The sequence below is a fragment of the Bos grunniens genome, chromosome 11 (assembly GCF_055505025.1).
Source record: "Bos grunniens cultivar Pamir isolate PY7600 chromosome 11, Bosgru_T2T1.0, whole genome shotgun sequence".
Lineage (NCBI taxonomy): Eukaryota > Metazoa > Chordata > Mammalia > Artiodactyla > Bovidae > Bos > Bos grunniens.
In genome coordinates, this window is record NC_141175.1 from 78,413,342 (window position 1) to 78,428,319 (window position 14,978).

The window sequence follows — 14,978 nt, forward strand, 5'->3', positions numbered from 1 at the left end:
GACTCAATGAACATGAATTTGAGTAAACTCCAGGAGTTGGTGATGGACAGGGAGGCCTGGTGTCCTGTGGTCCATGGGGTCGCAAAGAGTCGGACATGACTGAGTGACTGAACTGAGCAGAGCTGTGTCACTTGGGCTTGTTACTTAGTGCCTCTGTACCTCAGTTTCCTCATCTTACAATAGGAATGAGATTCACCTCACGAGGCTCTCATGTGGAGTGACTGAGGAAACACAGATAACATTTGCAAAACCCTAAGAACGGAGCCTGCAGAGAGGGAGCACTTTGTGTCAGTCAGAACTATTAATATTCTGAGCCCTGAACCCATCACTGAGGCCAAGGCCATGCCACACAGACTGGTGGGCTCAGGCCTCGGCTATAGCTGCATTTCTGGGGAGGGTCTGGAGCCCCAGTAGCATAAAATGACTGATGGTGATGAGGAGGCATTTCTGCAAAGTAAATCAGGGTACAATTTTTAGAAAAGGGAGGTGGGAAGCTCAGCGTGTCCTGCCCTAGGATGGTTAGTAGTGAAATAGTCCATTCTTTCAAGGAAATCTCCTCACTCCTCACCATCCAGGGCCCGGCCTCAGGGGCTGCTGAGACAGATAAATACTATACTTGAAGGCCCAGCTTCCTGCCTGTTCCCACCTAGGCCTCCATCATCAGCATGAGGGGAAGCCGTGTGCTGTTCTCTTTCTGTCAGTCTCTCCTCATCCAGCTCGGACCCAGACTGCCTGGAATCACTCACACTCACTTCTCAGGAGTAAATAATCATGGTCGAACATGGTCCAGTCTGACACCATTTAGGAAAAATGTCTGCAGCTGTACGAGGGCACACAGTAGGGCTCTTTGAATCAATTTACCCTTCTCAACACCTGGATCTTCAGTGGGGTGACTTCCTCCAGTCTGAGGCATTCTCTAAGTACCACGAGTGTTTGCCTTGCTGCTGGGAGACTGACAGAGGCCCCTGGGAGCAGTGGCCTGAAAAAGAGGAAAGATCTGCCTACCGAAGTAAATAACTGAGTCCCACAGCCGGGAGGAGAGAATGGAAATATGTCAAGCACACACAAGAGAAAGACTAGAGAAATGAGACAGAGGGCTTACAGGAAGGTTGACAACACTCCAGTCCATGGTCAGGACTTGGAGGGCACCAGAGAATTGAATTGAGGACAAAAATCGGGTGGGGAGAGTCCATGGGATGCTCTGAGAGGAAGAGCCTGCAGCTGGGGAACTCAGGGGTGTTTGCATGTCAAATGTAATTGATGTTCACAATAATGTGTTTTAAAATGTATTAATGTGTCAGCTTTATTTTCCTACTTTGTGCTTGACTATGTACACAACCACAGCTTACTCTCTCCCTCTTGGTGCTATAGGAACAAAATGCTGGGATTTCATTTGAAGAATATACTACATTTTTATTAAAAATAATATGAAGGGCTTCCCTGGTGGCTCAGTGGTAAAGAATCCACCTGCCAATGCAGAAGACATAGGTTCGATCCCTGATCCAGGAAGATCTCACGTGCCACAGGGCAACTAAGCCTGGGCACCACAGCTATTGAGCCTGTGCTCCAGAGCCTGGGAGCCGCAAGTACTGGGCCCAAGTGCCACAGCTTCTGAAGCCCGTGCACCCTAGAGCCCGTGCTCTAAAACAAGAGAAGCCACCACAATGAGAAAGCCAAGCACCGCAACTAGAGTAGCCACTAATCGCCACGGGGGGGAAAGCCTGAGCAGCAACAAAGACCCAGTAGAGCCAAAAACAAATAAATAAAGTCATTAAAAAAGTAATAATATGAGGGCTTCCATGGTGGCTCAGTGGTAAAGAATATGCCTACCAAAGCAGGAGACATGGGATCGATCCCTGATTAGGAAAGATCCCACATGCCGTGGAGGAGCTAAGCCCGTGTGCCACAACCACTGAGCTTGTGCTCTAGAGCCCCTGTGTGCTCTAGAGAAGCCACCACAATGAGAAGCCCATGCACCGCAACTAGAGAATAGCCTCCGATTGCCACAACTAGAGAAAAGCCCTTGCAGCAGTGAAGCCCCAGCACAGCCAAAAATAAATATAATCAAATAAAAACTAATAAATAATAAAACAAAAATAAAAGTAAATAAATAAAAATTTAAAATAAGAGCCTAAATAAGGCCTCTTCAGTGTGAGTGAAGAGCATCATCATCATCATAATATGAAAATCCAGAATAGTAAAGAAAGGAAAAAAACAGACTCATTCAACAGAGTTATATTATATATAATGATGTATTTCCACATAGTCTTTTTTTTCTGTTATTTTTTTTAACATTGTTTTAATCATGGTATATATACAATTTGTGTGTGTTTTTATCAAAGACATGTTCCTGTCCTCTGATGTAGTCCTTGTAAACTTCATTTTTAACAGCTGCAGGTTATTCTGTTGAACAGATAGACCATGATGTCGATCCATTTGTCCACTGAGGAACTAGATAACATGTGAGAATGTTCTTATCATTGGTGTTAAATTTTCATTGTGATTTCTCTCTTTGTGCCTAAAACCGTGTCTATCTTTACTATTATTTCTTGAGGAAATAGAGTTACCGAGGGCTGAATAATTTTAAGTCTTGAAAGGCACTGCTAAATTGTGGCCCAGAAAAGTCAGACTAATTAATACTCATCTCTGTTGTATATAAAGAGCCCATTTCCTTTAGCTAGACCCATAGTATATCCCAACAAGTTTCCCTAAGTATAGAGTGACCAAACATCAGTGCTTCTTACATTTTGCTCAAAATAGTACAATCTACACCAATGCTATATGCAAATGATACCATTTGTTCATTTACTTACTGGATATTTATTGTGTGTTTACTATGTAACCTCTCTGTTCCACTATCTAGGGTTGAGTACCTCCTGGAGAAGAAAAAAAGAAAAAAGAGGCTTTTCTTTATTTACCTCACCCTGCCCTACCACCCACCCTGAAAAAGGCTTTTTGTCACTGACCATGTTTCCCTAGAAGGTGCTGAGGTGAACAGAAAAATATTCTTGAGTAGCATCTCCAATAAAACAAAAGCTAAATCACATTTCTACCACAAGAGGGAATCCATTTTATCAAGGACCGAACCAAATAACTAGCATTTCAACAGGGAATACGTTGCAGAAACCATGAACATTATATCTGAACTTTTTGGATGTTAAAAAAAAAACTACGGGACTTTTGCTTCTGGGAAGAGCAAGCAGACATGCTTCTCCCTGTTCCTCTAAGCACAACAAAACCCTGGGACGTTATACACAAAACAGACATAGGAAGACTCTGAAAGGTGGAGAGAAGACAGGCTGGCCAGGGGCCCTGGGGCCTGAGCAACAATATGGTGGTGAGTTCCCTTATCTGTTTTCATTTTTTTAACCTCATGTATCCCAGACCTGGAGCTAACGAAGCCAGCAACCCGGAAATGCCAAAAGGCACAGACAAAAAAGGCCCCCTTGAAAACCTGCTGTCTCTAGCCAAGGATGAAGACAAGAGCAGCCTAACAAGGCAGAAAACATTCAGACAATGACTGCTCTGCTCCTGCCAGACAGTGGGGAAAACTGGCCCGTCCAGCAGAGGCCGAGCGAGGCCCAGACTTTCTCCCTTGCCAGGCTATGATGAGGGGCCCCTCCTCCTTCCTGCCTGAGGAGGCCAAGAGCTCAGACTTTCATTCCTCCTACCTGCTAGGCAGTACCGAGCCCTGAAATTCTACCTCCACCTGGGTTCACTCCCACTTCCTGCTGGATGGATCAGAGGAGGCCCAACAGAGGGTTAGGATTTCACCACTGCGCAGTGACAAGGGCTTCCCAGGGGGCTCAGCGGTAAACGAATCCACCTGCCAAAGCGGGAGACACAGAAGATGCGGGCTCAATCCCTGAGTGGGGAAGATCCCTTGGAGAAGAAAATGGCAACCTACTCCAGAGGAACCTGGCAGGCTACAGTCCGCAGGGCGCAAAGGATTGGACACAACTGAGCACACACGAAAAAGACAAAAAGACGGTGATAACAGGTCACCTGCACTGCAATGTCAGTGGGGACCACACAGTTCCCAAGCTCCCATCCCACCTGGCAGCAGTGAGGGGTTCCTGGCTTTGCTTATCAACACGGGACTAGTGGAGATTCTGGGCTTCTCCCTCCGACTGTTAGTGATAAGACAGAACCCTACCTGCTCCCTGCTAGACTGATGTCATAGAAAACCAGATAATGAGGTTTAAATAAGATCCAGTCTCATTACATAACTGGAAAATGTCCAGGTGTCAATTGAAAAATCCTTCATCATGCTAAGAACCAGGAAGACATCCAATTGAAGGAAAAAAGATGCTGATACTGAAGTAACAGATGCTCTCTGTTAGATATCAGTATAAACTGTTAGAGAATTAGATGGGTTAGAACTATCTGATGAAGATTTTAAACCAGTTGTGATAAAAAGAATAGTTCAACAATCACAAACAAGCACACAAAAAAACAAGTCTCTGCAAAGAAATAGAAGTAACAAAGAAGAATGGATAGATGAATGGATAAAGAAGACGTGGTGCATATATAAAATGGAATTATTATTCAGCCATCGAAAAGAATGAAATAATGCCATTTGCAGCGACATGAATGGACTTGGAGATGATCATACTAAGTGAAGTCAGACAGAGAAAGACAAATATCATATGATATTGCTTATACATGGAATCCAAAAAAAGACAAAGACACAAATGGGGTCTTCCCTGGTGGTTCAATGATAAAGAGTCTGCCTGCTGATGCAGGAGACAGGAGTTTGATCCCTAGTCCAGGAAGATCTCACGTGCCATGGAGCAGCTAAGCCTGTGTGCCATAACTATTGAGCCTGTGCTCTAGAACCCAGGAGTCACAACTACTGAAGCCCGAGTGCCTAGACCCCACGACCTGCAACAAGAGAAGCCACCACAATGAGAAGCCCACGCGCTGCAGCTGGAGAGTAGTCCCTGCTCCATCGGAGCAGGAGACGACGGTGGGGGTGGAAGGGGGGGCGACCTGAAAGCCAGGATCCGGGCACGTGCAGGACCACAGGGCGCGGCGCTCTCGGAGGGTCCCACTCGGCCCGTCGTGCGCCTTCTGTGCCGACCACGGCCGCCGCGACCCTGTCGGTGTTGCCCGAGGGGGCCAGGAGCCGACGCCGTCTGAAAACCCTGCACGGCAGTGGAGACCCAGCACAGCCGATAATACATAAATAAGATGATTTTAAAAATTGACACAAGTGAACGTGTTTATAAAACCAAAACAGACTTAGCAAACAAACTTATGGTTACCGGGTTGGGGGGTGCTGGGGAGGATGCGGGCAGGGATAGATTGGGAGTTTAGGATTGACATGTCCACAATGCTGTATTTAATATAGATAACCAACAAGAACCTACTGTATAACAGAGAGCACTGCTCAGTTGCTAAGTCCTGTCTGACTCTTCGCAGCCCCATGGACTGTAGCCCGCCAGGCTTCTCTGTCCATAGAGTTTCCTAGGAAAGAATGCTGGAGTGGTTTGCCACTCTCTACTCCAGGGGATCTTCCTGATGCAGGGATCGAACTCACATCTCTTGTGTCTCCTGCATTGGCAGGCAGATTCTTTACCACTAATGCCCCCTGGGAAGCCCAATCGACTATATTCCAATATAAAATGAAAATTTTAAAAATTGCTGGTCAACCTACTGTCTGGCTAATGAAATTTCCCAGAGTGCGAAAACCCCCAAAGAGAATAGTAAGTGCAAAGAAATCTATACTGAGACTTATCACAGTCAAACTTCTGAGATCTAAAGGCAAAGAAAAATATCTCAAAGGTATGGGGACAGAAACAAAACCTTACCTATAAGGGAAAAACAATTTGAATAACAGCCCGTTCTCATCAGAAACCATGGAAACCAGAAGGAACTGGCGCAGTTTTTAAGCATCAAAAAAGATCCCTCAATCCAGAATCCTGTATCTAGCGAGAATATCCTCGCAGGGAAACCAAGATGTTCTCAGACAATGGAAAATAAAGGGACTTTTTCACCAGCAGATCTACTCTAAAAGAATGGCTACAGGGAGTTGTTTGAACACAAAGGCAACAATAAAGGAAGGAAACAGAACAGCAGGAAGGAAAATAGAAAATAGACTCAAAAAAAAGGTAAAAAAAAAAGTGTTGAAAAATGTAGTCTTTTCAACCCCACCGTGGCTATTTAAAATGTGGGCCCTCTGAGCCAGGGTTAGAAGAGGCCCGTTGCTCGGTGTTAGTGCCCCGGGGGCTGTACTGGCAGTCCTCACAATTAGAGCCTTCTTTCAGAGGCTTTCAGAGAATTCGATTTGCTCTGCCAGAAACATTGCACTGGGCATTTTCTGTCCATGAATTTCTAATTGCTTCCCGCTGGGTGGCTGGGGAAGGACACACACATCACTCCTGCCAAGGCTAAGAGGCCCAGGGAGGGGAGAGGAAGGTGAGGAAGTCACTGCGTCTCTGTGGAGGAAAGTACGTGGGGCTTGCCTGAGGGCTGGAGTCCTACAGGGCAGAAGAGGCTGTGTCCCTTGCCCCTGGCTGTGGATATAGCCAAAGAGGACTGGAATGGGGGCAGGTGTGGATGTGGTGGGTGAGCCTGAGAGGAGAGACCCAGCGGGTGTCCACATCTAGATTTCAGGGAGAGACCTTGAGCTCCACAGATACGGGGGAATTGCAGCGTGGGAAATACTAGGTGGCCATCCACAGGGCGGACTCTGGCATTCATAAGCTAAATTCTGTGAGCTCTGTGGGGTGTGATTTTGGGAGTAGAGTGACCATATCTGAAGGGTTGAGGGTTTTGAAAGTACCCATTCTTGTGGGCTATGGGAGCCCATGAACAACAACCTCATTAAACTGTCCTTGGGTTGTTGGAGAAAGTCACTGGGTGGGAAGAAGATGGTGTAGATGGAGCAGGCAAGGAGCAGACAGTGAAGTCATAGGGCTACAAGACTTCCCTCTGCCCCAGGGCGGGACCTCCAGCCAATAGCTCATTCCTCCCCTCCTTGAAAGCGGACATACCCATGCTGTAAGGCTATACTGACCATAGTTTCAGAGATAGGCCTGGATACCCACTCAATTCAGGCCAATGCCTTTTCTATTCCGGGGATTTGATGTTTTGGACCGAGGGACAATCAGCAGGCGGGCGCGGTGGTGGAGGCAGGTGTGTGGGACCCTTGCTACTCAATGTGTGGTCCACGGACCAGCAGCATCACCCAGGGTGGGGGGTGTTTATAAATGCCCATCCCAGATCAACTGAGTTGGAATCCGCTCTTTAACAGATCCCGTGATTCATATGCTCATTTAAATTGGAGAAACTGCTCTAGAGAGACGGTCCCCAGACACCTCTTGCGAGGAGGGCTGAGCTCTGAGAAGGGCGGTTCCATTCTCACTTGGATTCCAATGGCCTCCACTGAATTGCCTTTTTTTCTAACTCTGGCCAACTTGGTTTCTATATTGTTTATGACCAAGAGAATCTTGCCAATGCACACAGACAAGGCCTTGGGAACAAGGTAACTCAAGAGCAGGCTGACCCAGTCTGCCATACCAATCCAGTTCCATCACTAGTCAGTCAATCCTCTGTTTTCATAGAGGCTTTAAGTCACATATAATGAAAATGCTCCCAAAATGAAAATGATTTAAACCATTCTTCCTTTAGGATCAAGTTATCGTCTCAAATTCTTTCCAAAGGGACCATTTGATGGACTGGACACAGAAGAAATCATAGAGACCCTCCCATATTTACATTTTAGCAAAGCCTGGCTCTGCTTCTGCAGGAAAGGCTTGTATTGAAACCTCTCTGTGAGGCCCCTTTTAATGAAGTGCAAAGAAGACCTTCATCCCTGCTCTGACTAGTCCAGCCCGTGGTCACCAGTCCCGCGCCTGAGCCTCTAGAACAGCACGCCTTGACCTCTTGTGCACCATGGGTCCCTTTACAGAATAACATCTTCAAATGTGTAAAAGACAAAAGATTTCAAAGAAGTCAATTACATTGAAATACAGGTTCCAAAACATTTTAAGAGGTGAGCCATTTAATAATATAAATGCTTCTTAATTCACATCAGTAACATCTACCAGCACTTACAACAATCACTGCAATTTCAAAGTCATGATAAGTAAGTCATTTGAGACATTTGCAATGACTACAAATGATAGGAAAATATTTAAAAACTTTCTGTGAATGATGAAGTCACCGTTTCTGCTAATACCACCACGTTTGATGCCTAATTCATAATTGAAGAAAATGCTAAATTCCAGCTTAAGTTTCCTGAAAATAAAGATGTCCTTTTTTTCCTGCCCAAGTTCATGGAACCTCTGAAGTATATCTAGGGACGACAGTTGGTGGGCCTGAGGTTTAGAACCCTTGCCCTAGAGAATATCTAGTCTGTAACACGTAATAAATTATTTATAACCTTAGAAATAATGTATTTTTAAATGCAAAATAGATGTGTATTACAGTAAGATTCCAAGCCCCATCACTCCTCTACCTGCCTTCCCCCCACCCAGGTCTGCTCCTCTCCTAATTGGTGTTGTCTTGGCAGGGTCCTATATTCAGTGGACCTGAGTCTGTCTTCTCTTACCTGCTGGACCGCCACCCAGACTTAAATGCATGGCAGAGGCTAGGCCAGGAAGGATCACTTAATCAGCATGTGTTGACTCTGCCTGTGATGACTTGTTGAATGTCTGTATCTTAAGATTCTGAGATTTTTGTTATCTATTGATCCCCTCTGTGCTGTGCTTAGTCGCTCAGTCTTGTCTGACTCTTTGCAACCCCATGGACCGCCAGGCTCCTCTGTCCATGGAGATTCTCCAGACAAGAATACTGGAGTGGGTTGCCATGTCCTCCTCCAGGGGACCTTCCAAACCCAGGGATGGATTCTAGGTCTCCTGCATTGCAGGCAGGTTGTTTTTATGGATCCCCTCAGGTCTGATATAAAATTTGTCATTTGCATTTTCACCACTAGATGGCAGCAGCATCCCACAGAATCTCCTTTCCCAGACTTCATATCCTATCCAAGGGCTATTCATTTTTTGAGTCCGTTCTATTTCTCTTTTGGAAAATCCAAGTCCCTCCCCCAACCCATGCGGATTTCCCAGACAGAGTCATCTCTGCATTATTTTGCTCCTCCAGTGGCAAGGCAGTGGGGAAAAGTGGAAGACTGTGGGTAAGTAGGTAGACAGTCTAAGTTCAGTGCAAAATGATCTGACTGGTCTGAATGGAGAATTCAGCTCCTCCCAGCATTTTCTGGGCACCTACTGTGTGTTAGACTTACAGCTATGCTTCATTTACAGGGTACACTGTCCCTGTCACAGATGTATGGTCACATCCTGAGAATGAAAGGAAAGAGTAGCTGTGGTCCTTGGGGGGATGGTTTAGAGTTGCAGTGGGAACTGGTGCTGGTCTGAGCAGTACTGCTCTTACTGAGCTGTTCACTCCACTTGGAAAATATAAATTACAACAGACTCTGAATGTGCAGCGAAGCTAAAATACGTATGTGGACAAAGTCTCGAAGGTGGCATGCAGACACGAAGTCAGTAATCGGGATGGGATTAAAGGATGATGGTCTATATGAAATGTTCTCTATACAAAGGACTCTGTCACATTGCCATTATTTAATTAAAGAAATAAAAACATTAAAGAACATATAATTGATTATCTTAGTAAGAAGTAGACCTTAGGCTAACCCCGAATCACACATGCCATGTGTGAATTCTTCACACGTGAATTGGGTTTGGTGAGAAATCTTAAACAGCAGATGGTGTTTGGGTCACTGAACTTGACAGGAAAACAGAACATTTCCTTGTAGGGTCGGCAGCTTTGTTTGCTTCAAGGTGGAACAAAAGCCTTTTAATCTTCAAATTTAAGAGCCAGGCTGGCTGACATCAGATACCTCCGTGTATTCCTGTGCGGGCAGAGCCAAATCCCAGGGTCTTTTTAATTGGAGGTGCCTTCCCTTCCGCATGATTATTTACAAGGGCAAAAGGAAAAGCTGACTCCTCTTCAAACCTGCCTGCATCAAACGGCCACCAGAACCCTTCTTCCAGCACACACACATACAAAGTGACAACAACAAACCATTCAAAAATGAATATGAACTTGAAAAATTGCTCACATTGAACTACTTTGGGGAAAGGCATTATTAGCCTTTCCCCAAACAATGGAAGTGAAGACCTGGATGGGCAGAGGCAGCAGTGTTACTGTGGACTCAGTGAACTCTCAGTGGGCCAAAGTGAAAGTGAAAGTCGCCCAGTCGTGTCCGACTCTTTGTGACCCCATGGGCTATACAGTCCATGGAATTCTCCAGGCCAGAATACTGAAGTGGGAACCTATCCCTTTTCCAGGGGATCTTCCTAACCCATGGATCGAACCCAGGTCTCCCTCATTGCAGGCGAATTCTTTACCAACTGAGCCACAAGGGAAGCCAAAGCAGTGTATGAAGTCCAGGTGTAATCAACCTTTGTGTTACTGGGATTTCTTTTCCTAACACAAATGACTTCTGAAAAATCTCTACCCTATAGCAGTTTGGCCACAGAGAAAAGGGATTTCCCCCCTGACTCCCATCAATATTGCTCTCTAGGCGAGCAAGGCCACCAAGAGGTTACCACAGTGTGGGGATGGGGGTGGAGAGGCATGGGAATTGATGCGGATTGACCTGGGAAAGGGAGGCCTGGAGTGCCTGGTGTGCTGTAGTCCATGGGGTCGCAAAGAGTAGGACACGACTTAGTGACTGAACAACAACTTGGATTTGGAAAATGAGGTAGGTTGAAAGAGCCAAGCCCTGAGGGAGAGATGGGCATGTGGGAGCTCCGTCATGGCCCTACACACTGGAGTTGACATCCTAGCCTTAATCCCTAAGCTTTGATTCCAGCAAGCTCCTCAAACGTCTCCAAACCCACACTTCTCTTCAAGAAGTCTAAGAAAGCCGAAAGCCCTACAGGGGTGAGAAAACTTTGCTTTTAGAAGTGTTATTCATCCTTTAGCAACACAAGCACCATAGAGAATTCAAACTGGTTTATCTGTGGTCAAGCCTGGAGGAACAGGGCTCTACACATCAATTCAGAGAGCATTTTTCAACATCTCTCAAGAGCCAGGATTGAATGGGGTTAGGATTCTGGGGTTGGGTGGCCTCTCAGAGCCTCAGTCCTCTGAAGGTGTGGGTGATCTAGTGCCTGTCTCATAGGCTTGTTGTGGAAACTGTGTCAGTGCCTGTAGCATTCATTGATAACTGATGGATAAATAGTATAGATCAATGTGCTCCTAGGCATGGATGCAGTCAACCAAACCTGATGGATCTCTGAGAACATAGAGTGAGACCCTACAAATGTGTATACACCCACATATACTGCCTGGATTCTAAAATGCACTTTTTTGTATGTTCACATCTTTGAATTTGGCAACACTTCCCCAGGTGTCGCAAGGGGTAAAGAATCCACCTGCCGATGCAGGAGACACAAAAGACTCCAGTTCAACACTAGGTTGGGGAGATCTCCTGGAGAAGGGAATGGCAACCCACTTCAGTATTCTTGCCTGGAAAATTCCATGGACAGAGGAGTCTGGTGGGCTCCAGTTCATGGGGTTGCAAAGAGTCAGACACAATTGAGCACACACACACCGTGCTACTACAATACGTTAAGCTATGCTACTTTCTTTGTTGGTGGTAAATTAAAATGAAATAATGGTATGACTACATCTTAGAGTTGGTGAAAAACAGCAATAATCATAGAGACAGAGCCACCAGCTCACCACCATGATCCAGCCCCTAATGGACACCCAGAACCAGAATCTCAGTACAGGTGACACAGAAATAAAAGTTTTAGTCACTCAGTTGTGCTCAATTCTTTGCAGTCCCATAGGCTGCAGCCCACCAGGCTCCTCTGTCCATGGAATTCTCCAGACAAGAATACTGGAGTGGGGATCTTCCCAACCCAGGGATCAAACCCAGGTCTCCTGCATTGCAGGCATATTCTTTTTTTTTTCAATCGAAGGCTAATTACTATTTTGGGGGGCTCCAAAATCACTGCAGATGGTGATTGCAGCCGTGAAATTAAAAGATGCTTACTCCTTGGAAAGAAAGTTATGACCAACCTAGATAGCATATTCAAAAGCAGAGACATTACTTTGCCAACAAAGGTCCATCTAGTCAAGGCTATGGTTTTTCCAGTAGTCCGTGGATGTAAGAGTTGGACTGTGAATAAAGCTGAGTGCCGAAGAATTGATGCTTTTGAACTGTGGTGTTGGAGAAGACTCTTGAGAGTCCCTTGGACTGCAAGGAGATCCAACCAGTCCATTCTAAAGGAGATCAGTCCTGGGTGTTATTTGGAAGGACTGATGCTAAAGCTGAAACTCCAGTACTTTGGCCACCTCATGCGAAGAGTTGACCCATTGGAAAAGACTCTGATGCTGGGAGGGATTGGGGGAAGGAGGAGAAGGGGACAACAGAGGATGAGATGGCCAGATGGCATCACCAACTCGATGGACATGAGTTTGAGTGAACTCCGGGAGTTGGTGATGGACAGGGAGGCCTGGCGACCATGGGGTCGCAAAGAGTTGGACACGACTGAGCAACTGAACTGAACTGAACTGAATTACTTTATAATATTGTGGTGGTTTGTGCCATACATTCACATGAATCAGCCATGGGTGTACATGTGTTCCCCATCCTGAACCTCCCTCCCACCTCCCTCCCCATCCCATCCCTCAGGGTCATCCCATACACCAACCCTGAGCACCCTGTCTCATGCATCTAACCTGGACTGGCGATCTATTTCACATATGATAATATACATGTTTCAATGCTATTCTCTCAAATCATTCCACCCTCACCTTCTCCCACAGAGTCCAAAAGTCTGTTCTTTACATCTGTGTCTCTTTCACTGTCTCACATATAGGGTCATTGTTATCATCTTTCTAAATTCCATGTATATATGTTAATATACTGTATTGGTGTTTTTATTTCTGACTTACTTTGCTCTGTATAATAGGCTCTAGTTTCATCCACCTCTTTAGAACTAATTCAAATGCATTCTTTTTAATGGCTGAGTAATACTCCATTGTGTATATGTACCACAGCTTTCTCATCCATTCATCCGTCGGATGGACATTTAGGTTGCTTCCATGTCCTGGCTATTGGAAACAGCGCTGCGATGAATATTGGGGTACACGTGTCTCTTTCAGTTCTGGTTTCCTCCATGTGTATGCCCAGCAGTGGGATTGCTGGGTTATATGACAGTTCTATTTCCAGTTTTTTAAGGCGTCTCCACACTGTTCTCCATAGTGGCTGTACTAGTTTGCATTCCCACCGACAGTGTAAGAGGGTTCCCTTTTCTCCACACCCTCTCCAGCATTTATTGTTTGTAGACTTTTGGATCACAGCCATTCTGACTGGCGTGAAATGGTACCTCATTGTGGTTTTGATTTGCATTTCTCTGATAATGAGTGATGTTGAGCATCTTTTCATGTGTTTGTTAGCCATCTGTCTGTCTTCTTTGGAGAAATGTCTGTTTAGTTCTTTGGCCCATTTTTTGATTGGGCTGCTTATTTTTCTGGAATTGAGCTGCAGAAGTTGCTTGTGTATTTTTGAGATTAATTCTTTGTCAGTTGCTTCATTTGCTCTTATTTTCTCCCATTCTGAAGGCTGTCTTTTCACCTTGCTTATAGTTTCCTTTGTTGCGCAGAAGCTTTTAAGTTTAATTAGGTCCTATTAGTTTATTTTTGCTTTTATTTCCATTACTCTGGGAGGTGGGTCATAGAGGATCCTGCTATGATTTACGTCAGAGAGTGTTTTGCCTATGTTTTCCTCTAGGAGTTTTATAGTTTCTGGTCTTACATTTAGATCTTTAATCCATTTTGAGTTTATTTTGTGTATGGTATTAGAAAGTGTTCTAGTTTCATTCTTTTACAAGTGGTTGACCATTTTTCCCAGCACCACTTGTTAAAGAGATTGTCTTTTCTCCATTGTATATTCTCGCCTCCTTTGTCAAAGATAAGGTGTCCATAGGTTGCAGGCAGATTCTTTACTGTCTGAGCCACAGGTGACACAGGATGCTGTCTTTTTCTCTCTTCCGATGTGTCAGCTCCCCGGCTGCCTTTGGGGGACAGGAGTGGGAGGGGCCTTTGGGTGACTGGACTCATCACCTTCTTGGTGGACAGTACCCAAACTCCAGTGCACGTACAAGTCCGTGTTTAGAATGCAAGCCCTCAGGTCCTGCCCTGGGGGGGATCTGGTTGGGTAGATGTGGGGGTGGAGCACCCGGTGGCTTAGCCAGTCCTGGTCCCTCCCTAGTGCCAGATGATTCTTTGCTGGAGGAGAGGGTCTGAGCTCTGGGCCCAGGAAAGGATCTTCACCAAGAAACCCGAGTTTGCTTCCAGATGCTGCTCATCCAGGAGTGTGCTGACGCTGCCACTCGACTGCCAGGCAAGTGCCAGGCGACTGCCAGTTAGTGTGAATACAGCCAAGGAGGAAGCACTTAACCCAGAGCAATGGGCCAATACACCAGACGTTTTTTCCCTTTCAGAGAGTCAGTTTACCAGCACACTTTGTAACTTCTAAGCTGGGTGACCTTCAGTAAGGAGGTAATGGAAAACCACTCTGAGTGAGTCTGTCTTTCCATCCGAATGGGGATAATTATATTTCTCACCTCATGGGGTTGTGGAGGGAATAAATGAGTTCATGAGAAAGCATCAAGCCCAGGGCCAGGCTCCATCAATTTGCAGTTTATTCTTTTGCTCCAGAAGTTTCCTATAATGTTTTCTCCTTGGGAACATATCGTGGCTCTTCAGTCACTAAGTCACGTCCAACTCTTTGTGATCCCATGAACTGCAGCATACCAAGCTTCCCTTGTCTTCTGCTATCTCCAGGTTCCTATGCAATATTGTTCTTTACAGCATCAGACATTATTTTCACCAACAGACACATCCACAACTGAGCATCGTTTCCACTCTGGCCTAGCAGCTTTATTCTTTCTGGAGCTGTTAGTAATTGCCCTCTGCTCTCCCCCAGA